A 16,284-nucleotide genomic window follows, 5' to 3' on the forward strand; every position below is an offset into this window, starting at 1 on the left:
ACTCTGAGAGAAGAGGATGGCAAAAAATCCACAACCCTGGTGTATAGATGATACTTCTCTGGATGATAAAGTATAAAATTAAGGGCATAAACAAAAATATGTACACTTTTGAGGGCTATATTTACATCATAAAGTTTGAGTTGTGTATATTTTTCAGATGAAAATAGACAGTTGAGTTAGAAGGTACCTCTCAACTTTACATGTGAACAAGAAACTGGGGATCCTGTTGTGCAGATTTCTTTTATTTAGAAGATCCAGAATAAAGTCTGAATTTCTGAATTTCTAACAAGTTCACTAGTTATTCCAGTGTTTTTGGCCTAAGAAAACTATTTTGTCAAATATCCAGTAAATGGAAGAGCCTGTTTTACCAATTTTTTTCTGGCCTGTAAACAAAGATAAGAGCCTTCATTTTCCAAAGACAGATATATGCAGAGAAAACCTAAGAAGAAAGGGCAGGTGCCACATTAAATGTAATGGTTTATGCACATTAGCTGCATAAAAATACTTAATAATGAAGAGAAAAATAATTAACTCTAGTGAAAAAAGATGTCAGAGAGCTCTGCAACCAAGTAAATTATTAACATCAATCACACTAGAACAAATTTTTAGTATGTGCTGATGTACATAAGAACACGGCATAATTCCTGAGATATTGCCCCTCAAAAAGTAAATTATAGGCTGAATTTAACCATAAAGATTCATCAGTTTTATGCAAAATTCAAAGGCACAGATATCTCCTACGTTCTGGTTTTTTTTTTTTTTTTTTGATTTTTTTTTTAAATTGCATTTTAGGTTTTGGGGTACATGTGAAGAACATGCAAGATTGTTGCATAGGTGCATACATGGGTTCTGTTATTTTTAATAGTGATTTTAGGCTGGGTGCAGTGGCTCACGCCTATAATCCCAGCACTTTGGGAGGCCAAGGCGGGTGGATCACCTGAGGTTGGGAGTTTGAGACCAGCCTGACCAACATGGAGAAAACCCATCTCTACAAAAAAAAAAAATACAAAATTAGCTGGTCATGGTGACGTATTCCTGTAATACTAGCTACTCAGGAGGCTGAGGCAGGAGAATCACTTGAACCCGGGAGGCTGAGGTTGTGGTGAGCCAAGATCGTGCCATTGCACTCCAGCCTGGGCAACAAAAGTGAAACTCCATCTAAAAAGAAAAAAGGGCCGGGTGCGGTGGCTCACGCCTGTAATCCCAGCACTTTGGGAGGCCGAGGCGGGCGGAACACAAGGTCAGGAGATCAAGACCATACTGGCCAACATGGTGAAACCCCATCTCTACTAAAAAATATAAAAATTAGCTAGGCATGGTGGCATGCACCTGTAGTCCCAGCTACTAGGAAGGTTGAGGCAGGAGAACTGCTTGAACCTGGGAGGTGGAGGTTGCAGTGAGCTGAGATTGCGCCACTGCATTCCAGCCTGGCGCCTGGCGACAGAGCGAGACTCTGTCTCAAAAATAAAAATAAGGCCGGGCACGGTGGCTCACGCCTGTAATCCCAGCACTTTGGGAGGCCGAGGTGGGTGGATCACGAGGTCAAGAGATCGAGACCATCCTGGTCAACATGGTGAAACCCCGTCTCTACTAAAAAATACAAAAATTTAGCTGGGCATGGTGGCGCGTGCCTGTAATCCCAGCTACTCAGGAGGCTGAGGCAGGAGAATTGCCTGAACCCAGGAGGCGGAGGTTGCGGTGAGCCGAGATTGCACCATTGCACTCCAGCCTGGGTAACAAGAACGAAACTCCGTCTCAAAATAAATAAATAAATAAATAAATTAAATTAAATAAAAATAAAAAATGAAATAAAAAGAAAAAAATTTTTTTAATGTAATTAAACACATTAGGGAAGAAAAACACAAGTACAGAAGTAAAGCTTTGCAAGTACTAAAGGCATGGCACTCCAGGAGGCAGAGTGAACACAGCTCTTCTTGACCTGAGACATGTTCAGCTAAAAAAAAAAAAAGCCATTTTTTCTTTTTCCTTTTCTGAAAATCCTTTTTAGATAACAGTATCTGGTAAAGTTACACTTGCATTTTGAGAACACTCCTTTAAAAATGTCAGCACCATCTATTTCTCTGCCAGCATTGCACACACAAACAGAGGAACCTAGACCTGCAGAAAAAGTCCACCCATTTCTGTCATTTAGAACAGAAAAGATTCAGGAACAATAACTGCTCTATGAATATATCCTACCAAACCCAAACAGAACAGGCCTTGTGACCACTCTTTGATGCAAAGGTGGCACTTAGCTCTCATTAATCTATATTGAAGCCCTCATATTTGATTCTTGTATCACCTTAGAGTCACACGAGGCACTACATTAATACAGGGGGCTGGGCATGCTGGCTCACACCTGTAATCCCAGCACTTTGAGAGGCCGAGGCAGGCGGTTCACAAGATCAGGAGATCCAGACCATCCTGGCTAACACAGTAAAACCCTGTCTCTATTAAAAATACAAAAAAAAAAAAAAAAAAAAAAAGCCAGGCATAGTGGCTCGTGCCTGTAGTCCTAGCTACTCAAGAGGCTAAGGCAGAAGAATCACTTAAGCCCAGGAGGCGGAGGTTGCAGTGAGCCAAGATCATGCCACTGCACTCCAGCCTGGGCGACAGAGAGACTCTGTCTCAAAAAACAACATGCGTCCTTCCACCCAGAACAATAAATAGAATCCGTGGAAAGGGCACAAGTACAGAGATTTCCACAAATTGGCCATGTAATCCTTATCAGAGCTGAGGCCAGGTGTGGTTGTTCACACCTGCAGTCCTGGCACTTTGGGAGGCTGAGGTGTGTGGAAAACCTGAGGTCAGGAGTTCAAGACCAGCCTGGCCAACATGGTAAAACCTTGGCTCTACCAAAAATACAAAAGTTGGCCGGGTGTGGTTGCTTACACCTGTAATCCTAGCACTTTGGAAGGCCGAGGCAGGAGGACTGCCTGACCTTAGGAGTTTGGGATCAGACAGTTGAAACCCTGTCTCTACTAAAATACAAAAAATTAGCCGGGGAGGGTAGTATGCACCTGTAGTCCCAGCTACTCGAGAGGCTGAGGCATGAGAGTGGCTTGAACCTGGGAGGCGGAGGTTGCAATGAGCCGAGATTATGCCATTGTACTCCAGACTGGGCAACAGAATGAGATTCTGTCTCAAAAAAAAAAAAAAAAAAAAAAACCAGGCTGGGCACTGGCACAGTGTCTCAGTTTGTAATCCCAGCACGAGGTCAAGGTGGGCAGATCATGAGATCAGGAGTTCCAGACCAGCCTGGCCAACACAGTGAAACCCATCGCTGCTAAAAATACAAAAATTAGCTGGGTGTGGTGGCAGGTGCCTGTAATCCCAGCTACTCGGGAGGCTGAGGCAGGAGAATCACTTGAACCCACAAGGCAGAGGTTGCAGTGAGCTGAGATGGTGCCACTGAACTCCAGCCTGGGCGACAGAGTTAGACTCCATTCAAAAAAAAAAAAAAAGACAAAACAAAACAAAAAACAAGACTGGGCTGATAACCACTTAGCTAAACATTGTCTCTTCACACTTTAATGAGCTTAAAAATCACTTGGTAATTTTAGCCCCACTCTATGTAATGTGAATCTGCAAGTTTGAAAAGGGTCCATAAATGGGTATTTCAAACAAGTTCCCTGTCAATGCTGATGTTGCTCCCCTAGGCTCATTATTAGTATCAGATAAAGAAAGCAGGCACAGCACAGAGTCCCTTACACTCAGCACTCCTGTCACAACACAAATATTTGTGGTACAAATGAAGACAACCAATCTCTTGTCGAAATCCTAAAGTTTTATATTCTTTGCTGGCTCTTTAAAGTTTATAGAACAAACAGAAGGCAGCAATGTCTGAATAAGTCTGCATTTGGAAAATAACATGCACATATGTACTAATGCAGTGTTTATTAAGCAGGTACTGTGTGCTCAAGAGTATGTTACAGAGCACTGTGCTAGGAATAACACATTATGTGATTTCATCCTAATAACACCCCGGAAGCCGATACTAAGTGTTCAATAATTCCAAGGATGTAGATAAAAAGTCTGGCATTTCTATTTCTTCTTGTTTCTCTGACATTGATGCACTGGTTTTAATACAAAATTTAAAACTTAAGATCCTAAAACATATAGTTTATTTCTCTCATTTACCTGTTTTTGGGTTTCAGAAAATTCTGAGCACCAGCTCTAGAAAGGCAGCAGGATTCACCAGACAAAACTCTAATTTTTTTTTTTTTTTGAGCTGGAGTCTCACTTTGTCACCCAGGCTGGAATACAGTGGTGCAATTTCAGCTCACTGCAACCTCCACCTCCCGGGTTCAAGTGACTCTCCTGCCTCAGCCTCCTGAGTAGCTGGAATTACAGGCATGTGCCACCATGCCCAGCTAATTTTTGTATTTTTAGTAGAGACAGGGTTTCATCATGTTGGTCAGGCTGGTCTCAAACTCCCGACTTCATGATTGGCCTGCCTCGGCCCGCCAATGCTGGGATTACAGGTGTGACCACCACACCCAGCCAAAACTCTGATTTTTATAAATCAGTTTTGTGAGGTAAGTCTCTAGAGTAGGGCCAGACCTAAATAAGGCCTCTAAAAAGGGTGAATCTGAACAGAATTTGGGTGGGGAGAAGACCCTATGTAGAATTCTGTTCTCTATGCCACTAAGATATTTCCAGTTCTGTTTTTCCTAAGCTTACTTAAGAGAAACTTAAATCTCAGAGCTTATGTAACTTTAATCTATTTTTACCACTCCCCTGTCAATTTTATAACATATACTAATAAGCAATTTAAACAAATCTCTTAAAGTTCTTTAGAATAATTATACTAGAAGATAAATATACTCAGCAAAGTAAAAGAAACACAAACAATAACAAATCTTCAGTCCATAAATATCCATTCAGGTGATGATATCAGAAGCAACAACGTGGAAAAGTGGCACAAATTTTTTTGAACACATCTATTCATTGTATCAACCATATGATGCTTAATTCAACCATGTATGCAGTTGTTAGTCTAGACAAAACGTTCCTGGATAGTAGGGACCATGACTGCTTCATCTGTTCTTTGAATGACCATATAAAATGAAAACAATTAGTTTGTCTGTTTGAGTCACCACGCCTCTTATTGCTTTCACCCGAGTACTAGGAAACTTGAGAAACTCTCATCTGGGTACCAACTAAAGCTATCTCTTGTATGATGGGAGAAAAAAAAAAAAAAAACACACACAGGACGACTCATTTTTCTTACACCAAGACAGAAGCAGAATTAATCACTCTTGTCAGCCTGACACAATTCTGCCCTAAACATCCTCAAATGTCTCAAAGACACCTAAGTGATTGTGAGAGGGTTCTTAGTGACCCTGGGCTGATGGCCCAATGATAAGCCAGGCTGGAGAGATTCAGGCCGATTCTAAATAGAAAATGACCTAGTGGGGCTCTAGAACTGATCACGTGTCCCAGTTTGCTCGCTTTCAGATAAGGGGAAGGACAAAAATACTCTACTCCAGTATCACATTTTACAGGTAGTTATAGTTTTGATCATGGCTATGGATACTTTATGATTTGATATCTCACTCTTAAAATGTTTGTTTACACTTACAGATTCAGTCATCAGATTCTATTTATACCTGGAACCTCTCACATGACGGTGGCAAATCACTGAACAAGATCTGAAAAGCTTAAAGAACCACCCTCTCTAAAGGGGGGTTTCAGATGGCTACGTTGACATCTCACAAGGCAGAAAATGCCTCCTGTTGCTTTTCTGTACGTTCTCAATCTAAAGTCTGGCCCTGTCCTATAAATCCCAGGAAGAGGCCAGATCTTATGTGCAGATTCTAGGTGAGATCAACCTCACTCTGCATTCTTGGGTGTTACAGCAAGTGGAGTACAATCAAAGGAGAGATCCCCTCATAGAGGCTGCTCTAGCTTATTCTAAGTGATATGACTACCTAAAAGGAAAAAGCTGAAGCAACATGAATATAAGTAGAGAGTTTATTTGGGCCAAGCTTGAGAATTGTAACCTGGGAACAAAGATACATTTTCCAAAGACTAAACAAATAAGAAACTGCATCCCTGGATAGACCAATAACAGCTCCAAAATTGAATGAGTAATAAAATAAAAACCAAAGAACCAGACAAATTCCTAGCTGAAGCCTATCAGATGTACAAAAAAGAGATGGTTCCACTTCTACTAAAAATATTTCAAAATATTGAAAAAAAGAGACTTATTTTCAACTTATTATATAAGAATAGCCTCATTCTGACACGAAAACCTGGCACAGATCAAACAAAAGATAGAAAACTTCAGGCCAATAGCCTTGATGAACACTGAAAATATCCTCAACAAAATACTGGCAAACTGAATTCAGGAGAACATTAAAAAGCTAATCCACTACAATCAAATAGGCTGCATTTCTGGGATGCAAGGTTGGTTCCACATACAATTAACAAATATTATTCATCACATAAACAGAACTAATAACAAATACCAAAAGATTGTCTCAATAGATGCTAAAAACACTTTCAATAAATTTAACGTTTTTCACATTTAAAACCCTCAACAAACTAGGCATTGAAGGTACATACTTCCAAATAATGAGACGTCTATGACAAACTTACAGCCAACATACTGAATGGATACAAGCTGGAAGCATTCCTCCTTGAAAACTGGCACAAGATAAGAATTCCTTGTCTCGAAACTCCTATTCAAAATGGAATTGGAGGTCCTGGCCAGATCAATCAGAGAAGAGATGGAAATCAAAGGCATCCAAACAGGAAGACAGGAAGTCTAACTAATCCTGTGTGCAGATTACATGATTCTGTATCTTCAAAACCCTATAGTCTCAGCAGGAAAGCTCTTTAAACTGATAGACAACTTTAGCAAAGTTTTAGGCTACAAAGTACATGTACAAAAGTCAGTAGCATCTCTGTACATCAACAACATCCAAGCCAAAAGCCAAATCAGAACCATAATTGTGGGGATCGCTCCAGCGTAGAGACCCCTAAGTGTCTCCGCCATAATGGAGTTTGAGCCCAGACACATTTCTCCCCTCCTGGACGCAGTCGAGCTAAGGGAAAGAAGGAAGTGCAAGAAGCTTGATTTTGCAGAAGTTTTCTGGTTCACTGATCTAACAGCTTGGCTGGGTGAAGGCTGTGTGGTTTCACTGCACATGCTATTTCTTGAAGTTTCTGCTCTGGGCTTGTTTTATGACTCCGTTACCAGGTACTCACTGAAGCTTGTGACTATTCATATGACATTTGAAATTGTTACCTCTAAGATTTATACCTTGGTTTGACCATTGTAAAATTGATCTTGTTTCTGTGTTTCTGATTATCGGATAAGTAGAAAAGGTCACCTGTTTGTTTTATGACTTCTTCATCAATCTTTATGACAGTCGATTCTATGCTTCTCCTTTTACTAGTTTTAACTTGAACCCTAGGCTTGTAATGTTGTGATTTTCTCTTCTCCTTTGTTGTAGTTACCTCACTAAGTAACCTGATGTCAGCCACTGCAGGCTAAAGGGTATATAATGAGACCCTGTGCACAAAATAAATTGCTGACTTGGGCAATCCTCGTCAGCCCTCCAGACCCCAAAACTTTCCTGTCGTTCTTTTCTTCTGCGCACTCTCTCTTCCAGGTATTGGGACCCTCTTGCTGGTCAAGAGACCCCCGGCAGACGTGCCGATCTCACGGACCACAACACATAATCCCATTCACAACTGCCAGAAAAAGAATAGACTATTTAGGAATACAGCTAACCATAAGGGAGAAAGACCTCTATGACAAGAATGACAAAACACTACTTAAAGAAGTCAGAGATTACGTCTGGGCACGGTGGCTCACGCCTGTAATCCCAGCATTTTTGGAGGCCGAGGTGCGAGAATCATGAGGTCAGGAGATCAAGTTCATCCTGACCAACATGGTGAAACCCCATTGTTTCAACATGGTGAAACAAAAATAAGCTGGGAGTGGTGGTGGGCACTTGTGGTCCCAGCTACTCCGGAAGCTGAGGCAGGAGAATCGCTTGAACCTGGGAGGCAGAGGTGGCAGTGGGCCCATATTGTACCACTGCACTCCAACCTGGAGACAGAGCGAGACTGTCTCAGAAAAAAAGCAAAAAACAAAAAAACAGGCTGGGCGCTGTGGCTCACGCCTGTAATCCCAGCACTTTGGGAGGCTGAGGCGGGTGGATCACAAGGTCAGGAGTTCAAGACCAGCCTGACCAACATGGTAAAACCCCTTCTCTACTAAAAACACAAAAATGAGCCGACCGTGGTGGTTTGCGCCTGTTATCCCAGCTACTCAGGAGGCTGAGGCAGAAGAATCACTTGAACCCAGGAGGCAGAGGCTGCAGTGAGCCAAGATTGCGCCACTGCATTTCAGCCTGGATGACAGAGCGAGACTCCATCTCAAACAAAAACAAAAACAAAAAGTCACAGATTACACAAACAAAAGGAAAACCATTTTATGCCCATGGATAGAAAAAAATTAATATTAAAATGGTCAAACTGCCCAAAGAAGTTTACCAACCTAATACTATTTTTATCAAACTACCAAAAACATTCCTAACAGAACTATTTTAAAATTTATATGGAACCAAAATGAACCTGAATAGACACGGCAAGTTTAGACAAAAATACAAAGCTGGAGGTATTATATTACCCCGCTTAAAAGCATACTACAGGGCTACAATAACCAAAACAGCACAGTATTGGTACAAAAAAACAGACTCATAGACCAATGCAAAAAAATAGAGAGCCCAGACATAATGCCACACACCTCCACCCATCTGATCTTTCAAAAAGCTAACAAGAGAAATGTGGGAAAAATTCCCTACTTAATGGTGCTGGAATAACTAGCTAGCACTATGTAGATTGAAACTGGTCTTCCCTACACCATATATAAAAATCAATTCAAGATGAATTAAAGACTTAAATGCAAAACTTAAAATTATTATTATTATTATTTTGAGACGAAGTCTCACTTTGTTGCTCAGACTGGCATGTAATGGCGTAATCTCGGCTCACCGCAACCTCTGTCTCTAGAGTTCAAGCAATTCTCCTGCCTTAGCCTCCTGAGTAGCTGAGATTACAGGCGCCTGCCACCATGCCTGGCTAATTTTTTATATTTTTAGTAGAGATGGGGTTTCACTATGTTGGCCAGGCTGGTCTCGAACTCCTGACATCAGGTGATCCGCCCACCTCGGCCTCCCAAAGTGCTAGTATCACAGGCGCAAGTCATTTAAAATTTAATAATTTTAAAAGTTAAAATGATTTAAAAACAAAACAAAAAAAAAAACGCCGGGCACAGTGACTCATAACTGTGATCCCAGCACTTTGGGAGGCCAAGTCGGACAGATCACTTGAGGTTGGGAGTTTAAGACCATCCTGGCCAACATGGAGAAACCTCATCTCTACTAAAAATACAAAATTAGCCAGGCATGGTGGTGTATGCCTGTACTCCCAGCTACTCAGTAGGCTAAGGCAGGAGAATTGCTTGAACCCAAGGTGAGCTGAGATTGCACCATTGCACTCTAGCCTGGGTAACAAGAGCGAAAAAAAAAAAAAAAAGTAGGCAAAATCATCAACAGATGCTTTTCAAAAGAAGACACACATGAGTATTAAAAAATACTCATCACTAACCACTATAGAAATGCAAAAAAAGAAAGAAAAAAAACTACAGTGAGATACCATCTCACACCAGCCAGAATGGCTGTTGCTAAAAATTAAATAACAAGCCGGGGACAGTGACTCATGCCTGTAATTCCAGCACTTTGGAAGGCTGAGACAGGGAAATCATTTGTCAGGAGTTTAAGAGCAGCCTGGCCAACATGACAAAACCCCATCTCAACTAAAAATACAAGAATTAGCCAGGTGTGGTGGTGCACATCTGTAGTTGAGGCACAAAAATCGCTTAAACCCACGTGGCGAAGGTTGCAGTGAGCCGAGATTGTGCCACTGCACTCCAGCCTGAGTGACAAGAGTGAGACTCTGTCTCAAAAAAAAACAAAAAAAAAAGTCAATAAGAGATACTGCTGGCGGGAGTGTAAATTAGTTCAACCACGGTGAAAATCAGTGTGGTGATTCCTTATAGAACTAAAAGCAGAATTACCATTTGACCCAGCAACCTCCTAATTGGATCTATACCCAAAGAAATATATATTATTCTACCATAAAGACACAAACGCATGCATGTTCACTGCAGCACTGTCCACAATAACAGACACAGAATAAGCCTAAATGCGTATCAATGGTAGCCTAGATTAAAACAACATGGTATAGTCAAGCAAGGTGCCTCATACTTTTAATCCCAGCACTTTGAAAGGCTGAGACAGGTGATGGGCTGAGCTCAAGAGCTTAAGACCAGCCTAGGCAACATGGCAAAACCCTATCTCTACAGAAAACAGAAAAAGAAAAATTAGTCTGGTGTGGTGCTGCATGCCTGTAGTCCCAGTTACTTAAGAGGCTGAGGTAGGAGGATTCCTTGAGCCTGGGAGGTTGAGGCTGAAGTGAGCCAAGATTGCACCACTGCATTCTAGTCTGTATGACAGAGTGAGACATTGTCTCCCAAGAAATAAATTAATTAAATAAAAGATTTAATAAAAACAAAATATGGTACATACATATTATGGAAGACTATGTGGCCATAAAAACAAAAATCAGATGATATTCTTTGCAGCAACATGGATGAAGCTGGAGACCATTATCTTTAGAAAACGAATGCAGAAACAGAAAACTAAATGCATGCCCTCATTTATAAGTAAGAGCTAAGAAATAAGAACACATGGACACAACAGTCACTGAAGCCTAGCTGAGGGTGGAAGATGAAAGGAAAAAGAGGATTAAAAAAATACCTGTTCGTTGCTAGGTTTAGTACCTCAAAGACAAAATAATCTGCACCAAACCCCCATGACACAATTTTACCTATATAACAAACCTGTATGTGTAAGCCCAAACCAAAAAGAAAAGTTAAAAGGAAAAAAGATCCATGGGTGGAGAAGAGTGCAATGTAGGTGGAAGAAACTGTTTGTTATACAGATAGTGGCCCAGGTGGGGCTGTACTCCGATTTCTTTCTGTATCCATACAGGCAGATGAGATTATGAACAGGAGGTCCAGAACCCTAGGTTGGTGGAGAAAACAGGTTCCTCCTGCAGATTCAGTGCCTGGGAGTGGGGATATGTGAGGAGACTTGTAGACACTTTTTGTGGGATTTTGGCAAGAAACACTAGGATCAAAACTGCTGTGGTGAAGTTCCTGAGGGTGGTGCCTAGTCCTAGGAGGAGTGTGGAAATGTCAATGTCTAGTGGGTGTGTTTGTGAGTGGGTGGGAATCCTGCGGTGGCAGCTGCAAGAAAAGGGGGTCTGTCATCAGTGCTCTTTTTCTCTGAGTTTTTAGTCCTCTGTCACCCTGGAAGAAGACCTGGAATCACAATGAGCAGTGTACAGGAGAGCAGAGTCTCCCATTCCCAGACACCCAGAGTTCCATTCCAGGCCAGGCCTCTGTGATGTCCTTCTTCTGGTACAGTATCTGTAGAGTTAGAAGTACACCAAACAATCCTCCAACACTAACTCATTGTCTAACATTTCAATTCTGACACCAACCCAGAGTCAGCACAGACCCTGATTCAAGGCTCAGTCTCACAACATTGTCCTCACTGCAGATGCCAGTCACAAACCCCAACTATGCATCTGAACTACTATTTAAAATTGGAGAATCCCAGCCAGGCACAGTGGCTCACACTTGTAATCCCAGCACTTAGGAAGGCCAAGGCAGGTGGATCACCTGAGGTCAGGAGTTCAAGACAAGTCTGGCCAACATTGTGAAACTCCATCTCTAAGAAAAATACAAAAATTAGCCAGGTGTGGTGGCACATGCCTGTATTCTAGCTACTGGGGAGGCAGAGACAGGAGAAGTGCTTGAACCTGGGAAGCGGAGGGTGCAGTGAGCCAAGATTGAACCACTGCACTCCAGCCTGGGCAACAGAGTGAGACTCCATCTCAAAAAAAAAGAAAGAAAAAGAAAAAACAGGCTGTAATAAACAAGCCAGATAAAACCCACCAAAACCAGTGATGAGCGTGACCTCTGGTCATCCTCATTGCTACAGTCCCACCAGTGTCATGACAGTTTACAAATGCCATGGCCACCTCAGAAAGTTACACTATTATGATCTAAAAAACAGAGGCATAAATAATCCATCCCTTGATTAGCATATAATTAAGGAATATCCATAAAAATGGGCAACCAGCCTATGGAGCAAGCCATTCTTTTACTCCTTTACTTTCTTAATAAACTTGCTTTCACTTTACTCCATGGGCTCACTCTGAATTCTTTCTTAGGTGAAATCCAAGAACGCTCTCTTGAGGTCTGGATCAGAACTTCTGATAACATCTTCCTGGCAACTACAAAGAGACTGTACTGAAGAGATCCCTGACCCAAGGGAAAATCATCTGTGTGTACCAGTTGGCTGACTCTGGGTAAGTGGGGTACATATCTGAATAAAGGATAGAATATGGTTAGAGGTCAAACTTAGGAGTGTTAGAGTCTCTCCTAAGACAGAGTGGGTTAATGGCTCCTATTTTTTTTTTTTTTTTTTTTTTTGAGACGGAGTTTCGCTCTTGTTACCCAGGCTGGAGTGCAATGGCGCGATCTCGGCTCACCGCAACCTCCGCCTCCTGGGTTCAGGCAATTCTCCTGCCTCAGCCTCCTGAGTAGCTGGGATTACAGGCGTGCGCCACCATGCCCAGCTAATTTTTTGTATTTTTAGTAGAGACGGGGTTTCACAATGTTGACCAGGATGGTCTCGATCTCTTGACCTCGTGATCCACCCGCCTCGGCCTCCCAAAGTGCTGGGATTACAGGCTTGAGCCACCGCGCCCGGCCATTCTTTTTGTTTTTTTTTGTTGTTGTTGTTGTTTTGAGACAGAGTCTTGCCCTGTCACCTAGGCTGGAGTGCAATGGTGCAATCTTGGCTCACTGCGACCTCTGCCTCCCAGGTTTAAGCGATTCTCCTGCCTCTGCCTCCCGAGCAACTGGGATTACCTGCATGCGCCACCACATCCAGCTAATTTGGTAGTTTTAGTAGTGACGGTGTTTCACCATGTTGGCCAGGCTGGTCTCAAACTCCTGACCTTGTGATCTGCTTGCTTCAGCCTCCCAAAGTGCTGGGATTACAGGCATGAGTCACCATGTCCGGGCAAGGCTCCTCTTAATAAAAGGCAAGGATGCTTGACTGAACTTGGATTCAAGGCCCAGCTAAGGAAGGTTATAGTTCTTACTAAGATTTAGAAAGTTAGAGACCCCTCTCCGTCTCTGAAAAAAAAGGGGCGGGACGTAAACGTCAGAGGCGTACTGAATCAGGGCAAATCCATTTTTAATAGGGGCTGGGTAAGATGAGGCTGAGGCCTACTGGGCTGCACTGCCCGATGGCTAGGCATTCTAAGTCACAGAATGAGATAAGAGTTCAGCACAAAATACAGGTTATGGTTGGGTATGGTGGCTCATGCCTGTAATCCCAGCACTTTGCAGCCTGGCCAACATAGTGAAACCCCATCTCTACTAAAAATAGAAAAAATTAGCTGGGCGTGGTGACATGTGCATGTAATCCCAGCTACTCAGGAGCCTGAGGCAGGAGAATTGCTTGAACCCGGGAGGTGGAGGTTGCAGTGAGCCAAGATCATGCCATTGCACTCCAGCCTGGGCAACAAGAGCAAAACTCCGTCTCAAAAAAAAAAAGATACAGGTTATAAAAACCTGGCTGATAAAACAGCTTACAGTAAAGAAGGTGGATAAAACCCACAAAACCAAGAAGGGATGAGAGTGACCTCCAGTCATCCTCACTGCTATACCGCCACCAGTGCCATGACAGTTTACAGATGCTAAGGAGACATCATGGAAATATCAGGAAATTACTTTATATTGTCTAATTGGGGAAACATAAATAATCCATCCCTTGTTTAGAATATAATCTAGAAATAACTATAAAAATGGACAACCAGCAGCCCTCAGGGCTGCTCTGCCTATTGAGTAAGCCATTCTTTTTTTTTTTTTTTTTGAGACGGAGTTTTGCTCTTGTTATGCAGGCTGGAGTGCAATGGCGCGATCTCGGCTCACCGCAACCTGCGCCTCCTGGGTTCAGGGCAATTCTTCCTGCCTCAGCCTCCTGAGTAGCTGGGATTACAGGCATGTGACACCATGCCCAGCTAATTTTTTGTATTTTTAGTAGAGACGGGGTTTCACCATGTTGACCAGGATGGTCTCGATCTCTTGACCTCATGATCCACCCGCCTCGGCCTCCCAAAGTGCTGGGATTACAGGCGTGAGCCACCGCGCCCGGCCGAGTAAGTCATTCTTTTATTCCTTCTCTTTTCTAATAAACTTGCTTTTACTTTACTCTGTACTCACCCTGAATTCTTTCTTGGGCAAAATCCAAGAACCCTCTCTTGGAGTTTGGATTGTGATCCCTTTCCGGTAAGAACTCTGCACATTTTCTTTTTCTCATTAAAAGAGATCAGCTGAATTTGTCTTCAGTGATCTAAAAAAAATTTTTCCCAGGCTTCTGAACTTAGAGCTACCCTCCATCTGAGCCAATATGCAACTCCATTTTATGTCCCTCCTAAGAACATGCTGCCTTAAGGGTAAAACATTCTGTAATCCAAAATCTGACTACATCACCCTCTGTTTACCATTTCCCTGCCACCTTCTTTCTAATCTTGTTAGTTCCTCCCTTATCTGCCTAAACTTTGCAATCCTTACCTATCTTATAGTTGATATTTCCTCCTGTTCCAACACTCCTTTAGAATTCAAATTTTTAACATAAATCTAACTTTGTTACATATTACAAAGTCTAGAAACTGTCTTAAAACCATAATAACTTCATCATCAGTAAGACCCTCTCAGTCCCCTTTTATCTTAACCTTAACTGCATCTGTCTGTGGGCCCCCAGCTTTTCAGAACTCTAGCTTCTCTCAGCAAAAAAGCTTCTTCCATGGGTGGAGTGAGCAGGTTGGGACATCTGCAGAAGAGGCTCTCCAGAAAAAACTAACAGGACCTTTAATAACCTCCTTTTGCAGGCTCAATATTAGCCTTAGCTCTGAGTCACTGGGCTCAAGCTTTAATTTCCATGTTAGAGTTACTCACTTGGTTTTTGAAACTACGTGTTTAAAAAATCCAGCAAAATTATTCAAACATAGTGTTCATATAAGTGTGTTCAATGACCTTGGTTTTCTTCATCATATTAAGGGAAGGATATTTTAAGGTGTCTGCAATTTATACCTCCATTAAAAAAAAGCAAAAGTATCTATTTCTTTAACATAAGTATTATTTTATTAATTCCATTAAAAATCATTTAGTAAACAGTTAGTCATATGGGAAAACTTCTAGGTGGTACCAAGTTTCATCTTATAAAATTTAGCATGAAACTCAGAAATCAAGATAACAGGCTTTGAACAGAGATATTCACTGTCACAAATTTACCCTGCAGAAAGAGGAACTGATGTTTACATGAATATATGTAACTCACCAATTATACCACATTTTCTTGTGGAAATGTATTTATTTTCTAGAGCAAAAATGGAATAGAGATTTTCCCTACTCATTTCCTTGGTAGCATTCTAAAAGTTGAGCCTTGGAATTCTGTTTGAAATCACCCAGCCATAAAAAACACACCTGAGAAAATTCCTAAACTCACACCAGGGAAAAAAAGGGGAGAAGAGAGAATTTTTAATGAATGGAATATATGATTAGATATTAATTTTTCTGAAACCCACCGCTTTTATGCCTTTTGTAAATATCTTCCTAACCTTTCAAGCCCTACTAATACAATACAATTCACAGCAAAAAACCTGAGGTTAAAATAACTGAACATATCTTTTCAAGGTGAGAAACCCAGGGAGTGGCAGTACTGGTAAAAAACAGATGTGTCTGACTCATGTTTCAAGTCAGGCCATTCAATCACTTGAGAGATTCTTCCACCCACTCCTGCTCACTTATGTGCTCAGGAGCCACCCACTCAGGAGACACTGCACCATGCCCCAGTGGCTGCCCTAGGGCCATTTTACTTTGCAAGTTCTTACACCATCTCACTGGGGTCAGTGTTTTCTTTTCTTTTCTTTTTTTTTTTGTCTTTTGGGATACTATTTTATCTGTCCCAAATGTTTCACTTTTTTCCACTATTTTACTTTCACTATTTTTATTTTACTATTTTTCTGCCCCCTTAGAGAATTCAGGGGGCAGAAATTATTTCTGTTTTCCCTTCAATATCAGAATCCAACTGGCTGATCAGCAATATGTCTCCAAGAAAT

At 41.8% G+C, this 16,284-nt stretch overlaps 2 protein-coding genes across 2 annotated transcripts in view; one reads left to right on the forward strand and one right to left on the reverse strand.

The window, feature by feature from the left end:
• LOC105710986 (zinc finger protein 93) overlaps nucleotides 1-16,284 on the forward strand; it is a 491,114-nt gene that overhangs the window by 252,294 nt on the left and 222,536 nt on the right. The gene's annotated exons all lie outside the window — the stretch shown is intronic.
• Nucleotides 1-16,284, reverse strand: part of LOC105710984 (zinc finger protein 430-like) — a 39,172-nt gene that overhangs the window by 20,416 nt on the left and 2,472 nt on the right.

This window comes from Aotus nancymaae, unplaced genomic scaffold, assembly GCF_030222135.1.
Source record: "Aotus nancymaae isolate 86718 unplaced genomic scaffold, 86718_ANA_hifiasm-v0.15.2.pri h1tg000028l, whole genome shotgun sequence".
NCBI classification, from domain to species: Eukaryota; Metazoa; Chordata; class Mammalia; order Primates; family Aotidae; genus Aotus; species Aotus nancymaae.